This window comes from Larus michahellis, chromosome 8 (assembly GCF_964199755.1).
Source record: "Larus michahellis chromosome 8, bLarMic1.1, whole genome shotgun sequence".
In the NCBI taxonomy this organism is placed as follows: domain Eukaryota; kingdom Metazoa; phylum Chordata; class Aves; order Charadriiformes; family Laridae; genus Larus; species Larus michahellis.
In genome coordinates, this window is record NC_133903.1 from 4,550,624 (window position 1) to 4,562,526 (window position 11,903).

Here is an 11,903-nt window from a genome sequence, read left to right on the forward strand (position 1 = left end):
ATGAGGTGTCTCCCCCGTTCCTTCAGCAGCAGGGCTGCTCGGTGGCTCTTCTGCAGCCACACAAGCCCACGCGGTGGGGACACCACAAGCATCTTAACTCCTCCGGAGTCACCAGCCCCAGGGCTCGGTCCCTGCCCCCCACATGCAAACCAGAGCTGTCCTGAGACACACAGAGAGGGGCCTGCGGGGGAAAACTCCCCCAGTATACTCAGTTCGAGCAAAAAAGACATTTTCTTGAGCGATGAAGCAATTCTTCCAGAAGAATAGAGGTTTGGCTTTTCCCCTTGACCAGAGCAGAAGACCCCCCACATCAGCTTCAGGCCCTTACCCAGGCAGCTCCATCTGCTCCTCATTCCCAGAAGAAGAGACTGATGAAGGAGAAGACTCAAACCACGCAAGACAGCCTGCCACCTTTCCCGAGACGTGGCCATGGGTGCTCAGCCAGCATTTGGGCTGGAATCCCCTCTCTTCAACACAAAACAGCACTAACCTACCCCACTGCAAGCTACAGGACCCTGAACCTCCCAGCCGCAGAGAAGAGCTTGGCAGGTGACTCCTGAAAACACCCAGACATACTGAAGAGACTGAGAATAATAATAAAAACAACTATAAACTCAGAGTTGGGGTTTTTTAAGTCCATCTCATGATTTTAAGGGTTTAACTCACGTTTACTGGCTCCTTGGGGCTAGTGACCCAGCACTCCGGGGCTGGTGGTGGTTGTCCCAGCAGCGTGACCAAGGGTCCTCGTCCCTTCCCAGGGTGGAGAGCAGCTTTGGCGGAGCTGGTGACCAATTTCCTACTTTTCCAGGGCCACTCCGGGCACCACGGCAGCTCACGGTGCCCAGGGACCAGAGCAGACACCTCTCCCAGCTCGCTCGGAGGGCTGGTGTCCCAGCCCACGCTGTCACCATTCCCTCTCACGCCACAAAAGATGGAGATCCTCCAGCCAGAAGCTTCAGCAAACTCCCATCTTCCACCCAGCAAGGCTTTGCAAGGCTCCTGAATTAACAAACCTCTCGCTCCGTGAGCCGACTGCAATAGGCTCCGGATCAACGAAATAGGTAAAGAGAAGAAAAGCGAAAGAAATTTGCATGACTGTTCCCTGACGGATGTTTCATCACACAAAAGGAACACATCTCCCCCGGCTGGGCTGAGGTCCTCAGCAATAATAAGCATTTCTTCTATTTTCTCTTGAATTGCTGGTCATGTATTTAAAATTATTTCAAAAGAAAGAAAAAAAAGCGATCACCCAGGGAGATGCCAACTCGGAGGCACGGTCTCCTGGAGAGGCAAACGGGGAAGGAGGAGGTACCAGACCAATGCAAAGTGCTTTCTGGGCTGCCAGAGCCCACCCAAAGGAGGACGAAGCCCACGGGAGGGTTTTCCCACCGCCTAGAAGGGACTCTCTCAGTGTGTCACACGCTGCCTTCCTCCTCTTCTCGCTCCTCACCCGGCTCCCACCAGCTCCCAGGACGTTCAGGCAAGCGCCCTCAGCCTGCAGTCATCTCCATTTCAGCTGGGACAGCTCGGACAGATGGTCTTGGCGAGTTAATCCACGCAATTTAGCCCAAATTTGATGAGGGAGCCATTTATTACACGCTGCACGCTGTCAGGGGTGGCAGTAATCCAGCAGGAGCGGCAGCCAGCATCCCTGGCGGAGATTTGGGCACAGGGAACGACCCCAGGGCTCAGGTTGGGAAGTCCGGGAAAGTTTCCTCCTCCCTGCTGAAGCTGCCCAGGTGCCTTCATGGGGCAGGGGCTGGGGGGCAAGACCGGAGGCAGAAAAAGCCATTGAGCGCTGGGAAGGGGAGCCAGCGGCCAGGAAGGGTGCGTGGGGACATTGGGGACCCCCTGCCCAGCTCACACCAAGCATCTCTTCAGGCATCAAGTAGGTCACTGGGTCATGCATCTCCAGTGCTTGCTTGGTCTTGCTGCCCTTGGCTGTATCCCCTTTCCCCAGGGTACTCTTTGAAGGACAAACAAAGGAGGCACCAGCACGGACTTACCTCAGCAGCCTTCCTCGCCAGAGCCCACTGCAGGATGAGCAGGGGCATCCATCTTTCCTGGTGTGTCATCTGGTACAATGGCCACCAGCTCCTGAGATCACGTCCTACCACGCCAGAGGGGTGTCCAGAGCTCAGTGTCCTATGTGTCTACTGCTGACAAAGCCAGAACGCCCAAAGCACATGGTCAACCCATGCATCCAGCAGGACCTTCCAGGCAGACGGCAGGAGGAGGCTTTCCTATCAGCAAGAAGATGGATAACCATTTCCAAAGGCTCCTCCTTGCTCCATCCCGCATGGATCATGCTTGCTCAGGGTCCTTCCCACTTACCAACTTTTCCTTTCTCAACTACCCAAACACGATCCACCTCTTCTCCTCTGAAACCACCATTCCTCCTCTTCCTCTCTGCAAGGCTCCCATTGCACCCACCAGGGCTGCGACATCACCCTGGGCAGCCTGAGCCCAAGGTCTGAATATCTTCACCCAGACCCCGCCTGGAGGGTTGGTGGTTTTGCTCTGGTGCTGGCTGCTGGGAAGGCTGCCCAGGAGCAAGGACAAAGCCGCGTCACAAGCTGTGGTGGTGGGGACGTCTGCCTGGGGAGAGGGTCGGGGACAAGACCCAAAGCAACCAGAGAAGCAACCTTGGCATCCAGCCCACTGCCTGAGCCAGGGACAGCCCGGCTCAGCCCTTTCCCGGGGCTGGGGTCCCCCCTGCAGACCCCTCCAGGGCGGACGCTCCAGGGCGGGGTCCCAGGGGATCCCAGCCAGGATGGGGGTTGGCACCTGGTAGCTCTTCTGGCACATAAACACACCGTCCTGGAAGGAGCCCGCAGTATATGGGAGAGCAGCCCACAGCCCCGAGGAGACCTGCCCCATCCCATCCCTTCCCATCCCACGGGAGCCGGCTCGCCAGGAATGCCCCACGTCAGCGCTTCGCCAGAGATAAATAAGGGAGGAATGTGGCGGCTCTGGCCCCCAGGATCTGCCAGGCTTCTCCATTGGAGAGGAAATGCAAGGGCTCTGGAGATGCTGGCACCCTCGCCTCTGCCAAGGCTCCCCCTCCGCCACCGCCAGCCCGGGGGAGACAGCGAGGGTGCCCAGGGCTGCCTCATTGCTGCTGTCCCTGCACAGCCCCGAGGAGGATGATGGAGCACAGCAAGGCACCCTGAGACCCCTGGGACGGGGGGGAAAAGTACAACCCTCCCACAAAAGAGCTTCTATACAAAAACCAGATAATTCTTTCCCAGCTGATGTACAAGGATAGGAAAGGCTGGGGGGGGGAAAGGCAGCAGCTGGCATTTCGGAGAACAATGTGGGGAGAAAAAAGAAAGAGGGAGGAAGATGAGCGCGGCTGAGTTGCCCGTGGTTGTCAGCCCTTTTTGGGGGGAGGGCGGTGGGAAGGTTAGTGATCAGCCAGATCTGAAACCAGACAAAACTATTTCCACATGCCAATAAAACCCGGAGTGCGAAGGGTTTGCAGGGCTCTGGGGCCCCCGCGCTGCCTCTAAAACAAACCAGAAGAGCTGGGAAGCTCACCCGGGCAGGAGCCTGCGCATGGAAGTGAGAGCGGTGATGGCATCTGACCTTTCCTTCCTCTTCATCCTCCTCCTCCTCGCCTGCCACAGCTCATCCCTCCCAGCATTGCTCGGTCTGCATCAAAGGGACGCGTGGAAAAGCAACCGGGCAGCGCAGGCACCGCTTGGTGGTGATGCTCGTGGCCGGGGACCCCACCTCCTGCATGGGTCTGAGAGCTGAGAACCTCAAACTCATCTCACTTGTGTCTTTGGCAGCCTCCAGCGCATGGGGTGGGGGATCGGAAGGCTGGAAGCATCCCTGTTGCCATGAAGCCAGCCCTGCACAGTGGCAGAGCCGAGGCGGCCCCCTCCCTGGGGACGCTGACAGCCCCAGCCCTCCCCGCGCTGAGATGGGGACATTCTCCAAGCCATGGCTGAAAGGGACCTGCTCCCACCTGTGTCCCACCACGCAGTGACCTTGGCTGAGCTTTTAACTCGCCCACGGCTTAGTCACGGCAGCCGTAAAACCCGGTGCAACCACCGAGACCTTGCCAGAGAGGGAAGCAGCTGCCGCCCCGAGCCGCTATAAATCACCGCGCCGAAAACACGGCACCCCCCGCCCCCCTCCCCGGCTGTAAATCTGCAGGGACAGAAAACGGAGAGGCTTATCAGGAGAGGCCACATCGCCGCCCCAGCCTGGCTCAGCCCTCGGGCTGGCCACGGGGGTCCCCCCCAGCCCTCCCACACCTCCCCGGGCAGAGGAAGAGGATGCCAGGTTAACACTAACTGCCAGCAGCACTCGCAGCCTTATCGGACAAGCAGCGAGCACCCCGCGCCTGCCGAGCTTCGCACCACCCCGGCGCTCGCTGCCATGGTCAGGGGAATCGCCGCTGCCATGGCCCCCGTGGGGGAACCACCAGCTCCGGGCTGAGAATAGAGCCGAGCAAACCCTCGGCATGTCCCCAAGCCCTCTGCGTGCCCCTGCTGTCCCCCAGCCACGGTGTTGGGTCTGACCCTGTATCTCCACACCATTCCTGCCCCTTGGGCAGGCGATGGCCAGGACTCAAGCGCAGTCCCTCAGCCTGGAGGAAACTCCTCATCTTTTGGCCATTTGCTCAAGAAGCACAAGGACCGGAGAACTGTGATGTTTCCCTCTTGGTTGCAAGAGTTTAAGAAGCCTTGGAAACCTCAATCCTACGGGAACCTCCTGTTCTCTGGTGGGTACAGGAGCCAGAACCAAAGGGCAGCGCTGCCGTCCCCTCTGGACATGGGAGAGGAGGCCATCGAGGAACACGTCCAAGGACACAACGAGTATGGTCCTTGCGTATTTTGGGCACATTTGGCAACTGAAGGGTTTCAGTTCAAAAGGCAGCCTGGAAGTCACTGCCACACTGATCCGTGCTCGCGCCCATGTCTCCAAGAAAGACTTCACCTTCGCTATGTTAATTAACAGTGCAGAAGAAAAATCAAGCATAGGTCTGTGCCTTGCCCCATCATCCCATCCCACCAAGGCAAAATCATCAGGCTCTGCAGCTCCAGCCACCTGGAGCCACTTCCCAGCCTTCCCCATCCCACCCCAGGGAATCCACAGGTTTCAGCAGAAAACAACAAAAACTCATCCACTCCAAAACACCCTCCCCTTGCCCCGCTCCCATCCTCCCTCCCACACTCATTACCCAGGCACTATTCCGCTCAGGTCCTCCTGGCGTGCTCATCACCGAAGCATCCCCACCACCGCCAGCAGTGACTAACATCTGTCACATGTTTGCTCTCTCATCCTCGCCCAGAGGCAGGAAAGTGCCTGCGTGTGTGTACACGCACCCTTCAACACGCCAACGCAGAAGCCCCGGGGTTAAAGCCACCGGCTCATTTCGGTGTAAATCAAGGTTTTTTGTGAGGTGTTCGCATCAAAGACTGCGTCTTGCCTTGAGAGCAGAAGGCACTGACTTGGCCGTGGCCTGCAATCCCAAGGTTTGTGCGCACGGAAGAAACATCACCATCAGAGTGTCTGAAAATGCTCAAACCTGCCCACTGTGGCATCCGGGAGACCAAGCGATGCTCCACGCACTGCCCATCCCTCCAGCCCAGCTCTCCCCGCTGCCCCGACCAGCACCGGCACACGGGGCTCACCACAGCTCGGCCGTTTGTCGTTCTTGAGCTGCCCTCATCTGATCCAGGCACTGGGCGATGCTGGCGTCGGCAGGGCTGTGGCCAGGGAAGGAGAAAGCGAACTAGGAGTCACCATGGCATTCCCAGAGGACCAGCGCAGTGGGAAGACCCTGAGCATTTTGGGTCTCCTGGTAATGTAAGGAAGGATTGCGGCCTATTGCCAAGACAAGGAGGGCTGCCTGCACCGCCTTCGCTTGGGTCTGCTGTAACTTATAAGCCCTTTGAGTCACATACACTTAAAGCTTTTCTTCAAGTCTTTTAATGATTTCTTTTTTAATCCAAGACTGTAAACGGAGCTGGATTCCTGTGGTTAATCCAGCGCAGGGTCCGTGCATTGAGCCCACCTGCTAACACAGCCCCATCCAGGCATCCAGTCACCAACACATCCCTCACCGGGGTGAGCTGCAAGTTGTGTGTTGGCCATCAGGAGTAGCTGGCTCTTACTACAGGCATCTTGCAGCCCAGAGAAGGTGGTACAGACACAGAAGACCCTCCTCGGTAAGGGAGACGTGCAGAAGATCTGACCACCTCCAGCCCAGAGTGTTGAAGGAACCAGCTCAAGGAACTGCAGGATTTTGATAGACGGTGTTAGCAAGATGTGAGTGGTGTCACAGCACAGGAAGAGGGGAAACACCATCCCTGTCATTAGGAAGGGAGAAAGCAACTCAACAGAGAAATGGAAGACCACTAGGCCAATGTCAGTAGTAAACTGAGGCTCTAAAGTCCATTTAGAGAGACGCTGTGTAAAGCAAAAATACATGTGGGACCAACATGTTGTCACCTACACCCAAAGAGAGTAAGATCATATTGGATTTCCCCAGCACCACCTGACTTTTTTGAGGAAGGAAGATCAGCGCTGGGATCACAACCAGTCCTGGCACAAAAAGAAATGTCTATGGCAGCAGCTCTGGAAGGAGAAGCTGGTTTCCCCTGGGAACAGGGTGGCCCTGAGGAGCAGCATGATGGAAGGAAGATGGCCACCAGCAGCACGATGGGGAAGGTGACACACTCGGCGAGGACAATTTTGGATATAAGGCGGCAACCTGCATGGAAAGTAGTGAGGTAGGGATGGATCCAGGTGTGTTGGGACATCAGGAGCTGATCGAGAGACACCAATGGGTGAAAAGGCAAGTGCGATTTTAAATTTGAGAAGTGTTTTCAGTAAAGGCAGAGGAATACAAGAACTATTAGACCAGACACTGGGGGAATTTCATCTGAAAGGCAAATATTTCAAGGGGAGTAAAATCTTAAGAAGGACAGAAGACCTCTCCAGCTGGAGGTCAGCACTGATCCAAGAAGAAAGGTACAAACCAGCATAACTTAAAGAGGATGGGAATTTGAAGTCTGCTCCCAACCATCTCCCAAGGAGACGCCAGCACAGCCCTGCATAAGAAAAGCAGGTCGTGAAACACCCAACTGCTCAAAACGGAGCAGGATCCGTTCCCCCGACGTGGTCACCAGCAATAACAGGAGACGACAGTCAAATCAGAGCCTTGACCCCAGCTATAAATGAAGAGAGACACATTCTGATTAAAACAACTGGGTGCCTAGTTAAAGCCTGATTGCAATAGGCTGCTCACACATTTGCTGACCAGCTGAGCCGTGCTCCTGCAGAGCTTGTAGGGCAGGGGTAGGATTACGCTGGAAATGGGAACATTCCTCAAAATCATACACCCTGATCCTGATGGAGCCGGTCACCCTCCTCATGGCAAATGAGTTTGCAAAAGTCAACCGGAGAAGAAAGAAAGTGGAAATGAGAGATTTGGAGTTCGAAGGTACGACTGAAAAGGAGGTCGTAGGTGCAGAGAAAGGTTTTAAAAGAATAAAACCTGGTGCAAACATCAGAGCTTCTGCAAGAGGCTGGTGAAAGCCCTGCCTTCCGCCACCATGCTTTGTGGCCTTCACTTCCCACCCAGATGAGCCTAGTGACGGGCTGCACCCAACATCTGCAAACCATGAAGAGCTGGGAGGCTGGAGACACAAAATACCTCTTCAGCACACTTGGGATTATCAACTACCATCAGGAACCTGGTTTGTGGAGCTCAACCAGGCTCACGTCCCTTCAGCTCTACCAAGCCTATGGGCTTCTGAGAAGAAAGCTCCGACCCCAGAAGGGACCTTGGGAAGCCACCCAGCTCCATCAACACCATGGAGGGATCTGATGCACCCCAGGCTTTGCTGGCCGGGAAGTGCCAGTACGAAAGCCATGCTGAGCGCAGCCATCCTGCACGGTCACTGCGCCCCTCGAGGGAATGGAAACCACAGTAGGGTTTTACGATGGCATTAAACTCATTGTTCCCAGCACTTCTGGTAGCACAGGACCTGCTCAGAAGGGTTATTCCAGCCTGAAGGGCAGATTTACCAGAAACTAATCCGAATGGAGAAGCGGCTGCAGGGCTGTTTGCACACCTTCTGCCAAGAAATGTTGGGGCCTCCGGCACGCGAGGGGCAACAACTTGTTTCTTCCTCTCTCCTTTCTTTTTCCTAGTAAATTAAAAATAATAATAATGGTAATAAAACCCCCTTGGCTTTATCCTCCCCCACCAGAGCAGATTCAATTAGCAGCTTCCCTGAGTGGCAGAGGTGTGATTTACTCCCAGAACGGGAGGCATTAAGATCTAGGGCAGCGGGAAGTTTCCATTTGCCCCCCAAGCTAATTCCCCTCCCCAGCCATTCCCACCGCTGAGGATCAGATAAGCTTTCCTGCTTCGCTTCCTCATTAACAGGTTTGGGAGGCACAGCCCATAGTTTGGTTAAAGAAGCCCCCAAGACATGTTTGTTCACCTGGGGGAGCTCACACCAGACTCCTTTCTTCATGCAAAGTGGATGCCATCCCCCAGCCATGGGATGCTCTCTAAGTCCAAGCATCCCCTGAAAACCCTGTTGGTACCCACTGGCTGGGCACAAGCTGCCGCACAACCTGAGTTGGCAGCTGCTGACAGCCAAAGCACCCAAAAATATCCCAGAACCAAAGTGAATTCCTAGGATACTGATGGGCAGCTGGAACCTTAACAGGTCCCTTGTCGAAAGGGCCAGTCCCCAGCATGGGACACGGCCGCAACCTCGTGGCATCTGAAGAACTCAGCTATCTGAAGCAGCTACAGCCATCCCCATCCATGAGGGGCAGCTATCAGCCCCCCCAGAGGACCCAAAAACCACCAGCCATTCCCTTTCCACCCACGAATTGTCCCTCCCAACGCTCTCAGATGGGTTTTCACACCACTTCCCGCAGGCGAGCTCCCAGCGGAGCCCAGGGAGGAGAGGCAACGGAGCTCCACGCCGCTCACGTCAAGCCCTCCGCATCCCGCGGTTCCTATTTGATTCCCTTTTAAAGGGACTGTAACACAGCGCGTATTTATACTCCAGAACAGCTTGTTTGTGTAATTGCCAAAAAAATTTAAAAAAAAGACACAAAACAACCCTGCTACAATGACTAATTAGCTCGCTCCTGCCTCGTACCCTGTAAACAAATGTATTTGTAACCAATTTGCAAGCACTTTGCATAAGGGGCCCAGAACACTCGTGCCTGTTTGATGCATTTTGACATTAATTTGATAATAGCGGCTTAACAAGGAATCCAGGCTCCCTAGCTATAAATATGCTGCTTTTCCACTTCCTTTTATCTGCACAGTGAAATAATGTTGTTTTTCCCCCTGCTGCAATAACCACCATCCAACCCTTTCATGAATGCCCTTTATGTCCTTTAGCATTTTCAAGGCTCTTTTTTTTTTTTCTTTCCCTCCTCCTAGAGAAAGCAAAAGGGTTTTATTAGTTGTATTTTTAATTCTTGTTTATCAGGGGGAAGGAGAAGAGAGGACAGCGATGCTACTCTGATAATGCAGCTTCCAGGAGACGGGGATAAGAGACTTGTTTGTTCAGAAATACTTCTCCATCCGTCCGTGCTTCATATGGGAGAGAAGAAAATCATCCTTCTCCTCCTCTTCTCCACCCGCTGTGGCTCTCCCCCTCCATGTAGCCCTTCGCTGGGACACCAGAAAGAAGATTCAAGCTCAGTGAAATGGGAATAGAACACTGGAGTCCACTCCGATGACAACCAGAAAGCCACCATGGCCCCCAGCCCCAAAGGGTGGTACTACAGGACCACCCCACTCCACATCTCTCTTTGGTGGGACAGTCCACACCACCACGAGAACCGTCACGTGTCCCACAGGGACAGCAGAAAAGCAGTTGGATCACAGGGACTGAATGGGGGATACAGCTTGTCCATGCCCTGACAACACCGTTTCCCCTCTCCTCCTGCTCCCTCCCAAGACTTCCCACCTATCCCAGCACCAGAACCTCGCTCACACACAGGTTCTCACTCGTGCACGCGTCCTCCACCTCTGCCTCGCCTGTCAGCCCCCGGGGAGAGGTTATCTCTGGGGCTTGGGAAGTAGCAAGCACAAAATTAGTGCCTTGGGAATTGTCAGCTGCATCCTGCAGCCACGGACGAACCCTCCGGGAGGTGGAGCGATTTGGCCTCTCTCCCCCATACTCTCTTCTCCTCATCCTCCACCTTGGAGCCAGCGAGGCACGAGCTGCTCCCAAATTGATCCAGGGGCGAGATGCCACACTCAGAGCACAGACCCGGAGGACCTCTCCTCCTGCCATCCCAGGTCTACAGACCTCCCAGACAAGGTCGCAGCAGATGGAAGAACAAGCATTCAGCGGTGTAGGCTCAGATGAGGGTCTGGGAGGTGTTTCACCCACCACCCTGCAGACCTGCCCCCTCTGAGGTGCTCTTGCCCAAGATGCACTGACTGCTGAAGAGCAGCTGGTAGGAGATAAGGGCTATGAGAACCAGATCAGGTGGACCAGCCCAGAGGGCAGCATTAGCGCTCATCCACGCTTTCCATTTTGGCCTGCGGTGCTCAGGTATCCAGTAGCAAGAGGCTCTACAAAGAGAGAAGTGGCCCAGATCTCCAGGCAGGAGAGAAGTGGATCATCCGGTCCATTTAAATGTCCTCCCCAAACCCTTAACTACAACTTCCAGCCAGCTTCTTTCCACGGCTAGAAATATTGTTAAAGATGCTTTGCTCTCATGCCTTTTCTGCTGCCCCTCATTGAATCTCCAGGACTTCTTCCCACCCCACGCGCACGTTGCGGCTGCATCGGCCCCCCAGGCTGACCCTCTGCCCGACAGGCGCAGGCTGCAGAGCTGCTTTCCCAGCAACTCCCATTAAACCAGGCAGCAAAAAGCCGGTTGGACAGAAAAAGGACGCAGAGAGGTGGGAAGGGAACAGGGGACAGCCGCTGCCCGCACTGCACGGCACTTCCTCAGGCGGAGGAAATCATTAACGACCCAGACCCGCACATACAAGGTCTCCTGTCCCCTTCGCACGGCAAAGGCAGGCACAGCCTTGCTGTCCAGCAGCAGTTCCCACCCTCCACACAGCTGGGTCTGGAGGGTGACAAGGATCTGGGAACTGTCTTCCGAGGTCTGCACATCTGCAAGCCACCACTAGACCAAAGCTCTTCGAGATTCGAGAGCCCAGGGACTACTGGGCATCTCCGGAGGGGGAGGTCATCCACCACATTGGGAGACAGGCAGGAAAGGAGAGAGAAAACCCACGCTGCAAGCCACTACCCTTCCCAATTTCATTTTTTCTTCTCTTTAAACACATCTGGGATTGCCAGGACCCAGTTTGAGGCACTTGCCCAGCCTTCTCCTTCCCCACAGCAAGCACAAGTGTCTCTTGCCCCCTCTCCCTGCAGAGATCAACACTCCATTTGCCCCAAAAATGGCCGTATAGGTGAGGGCAAAACCAGAAGCACACGGAGACACCCAAGCGGTTGCGGGAGGTCTCTCCCCCTGCCAGGCTGAGCTCTGCCCCACGCTCAACCTTGGCTGCAGTTCCCCCTCCTGGAACCCAAGCCATGTCCCTCCTTGCCAACAGATAAGCTGGCAGAGGGCACAAGACCAGTACCAAACGGGAAGAGGGCTGCTCCGCACGGGCCTTCCCAGGGTTTCCTCCCACCAGCGTATGGTATCGACCACGGCCCTTTCAGCCATTTCCCTGTTAAGTTCTCCTCTGGGATCATTAACGCCGAAACCCCACGGCAAGCCCTGGTGATAAGTTGGAGGCTCAGCAGAGTCTAAAAGCACATTCCTTCCTCAGCCTCCTCCCTCCTTATCTCTTTCCTCCCTCCCCCAAAACCACGTTTAGATAAAAGTTATTGGAACAATAAAATCCATAACTTAAATACAAGCATAAA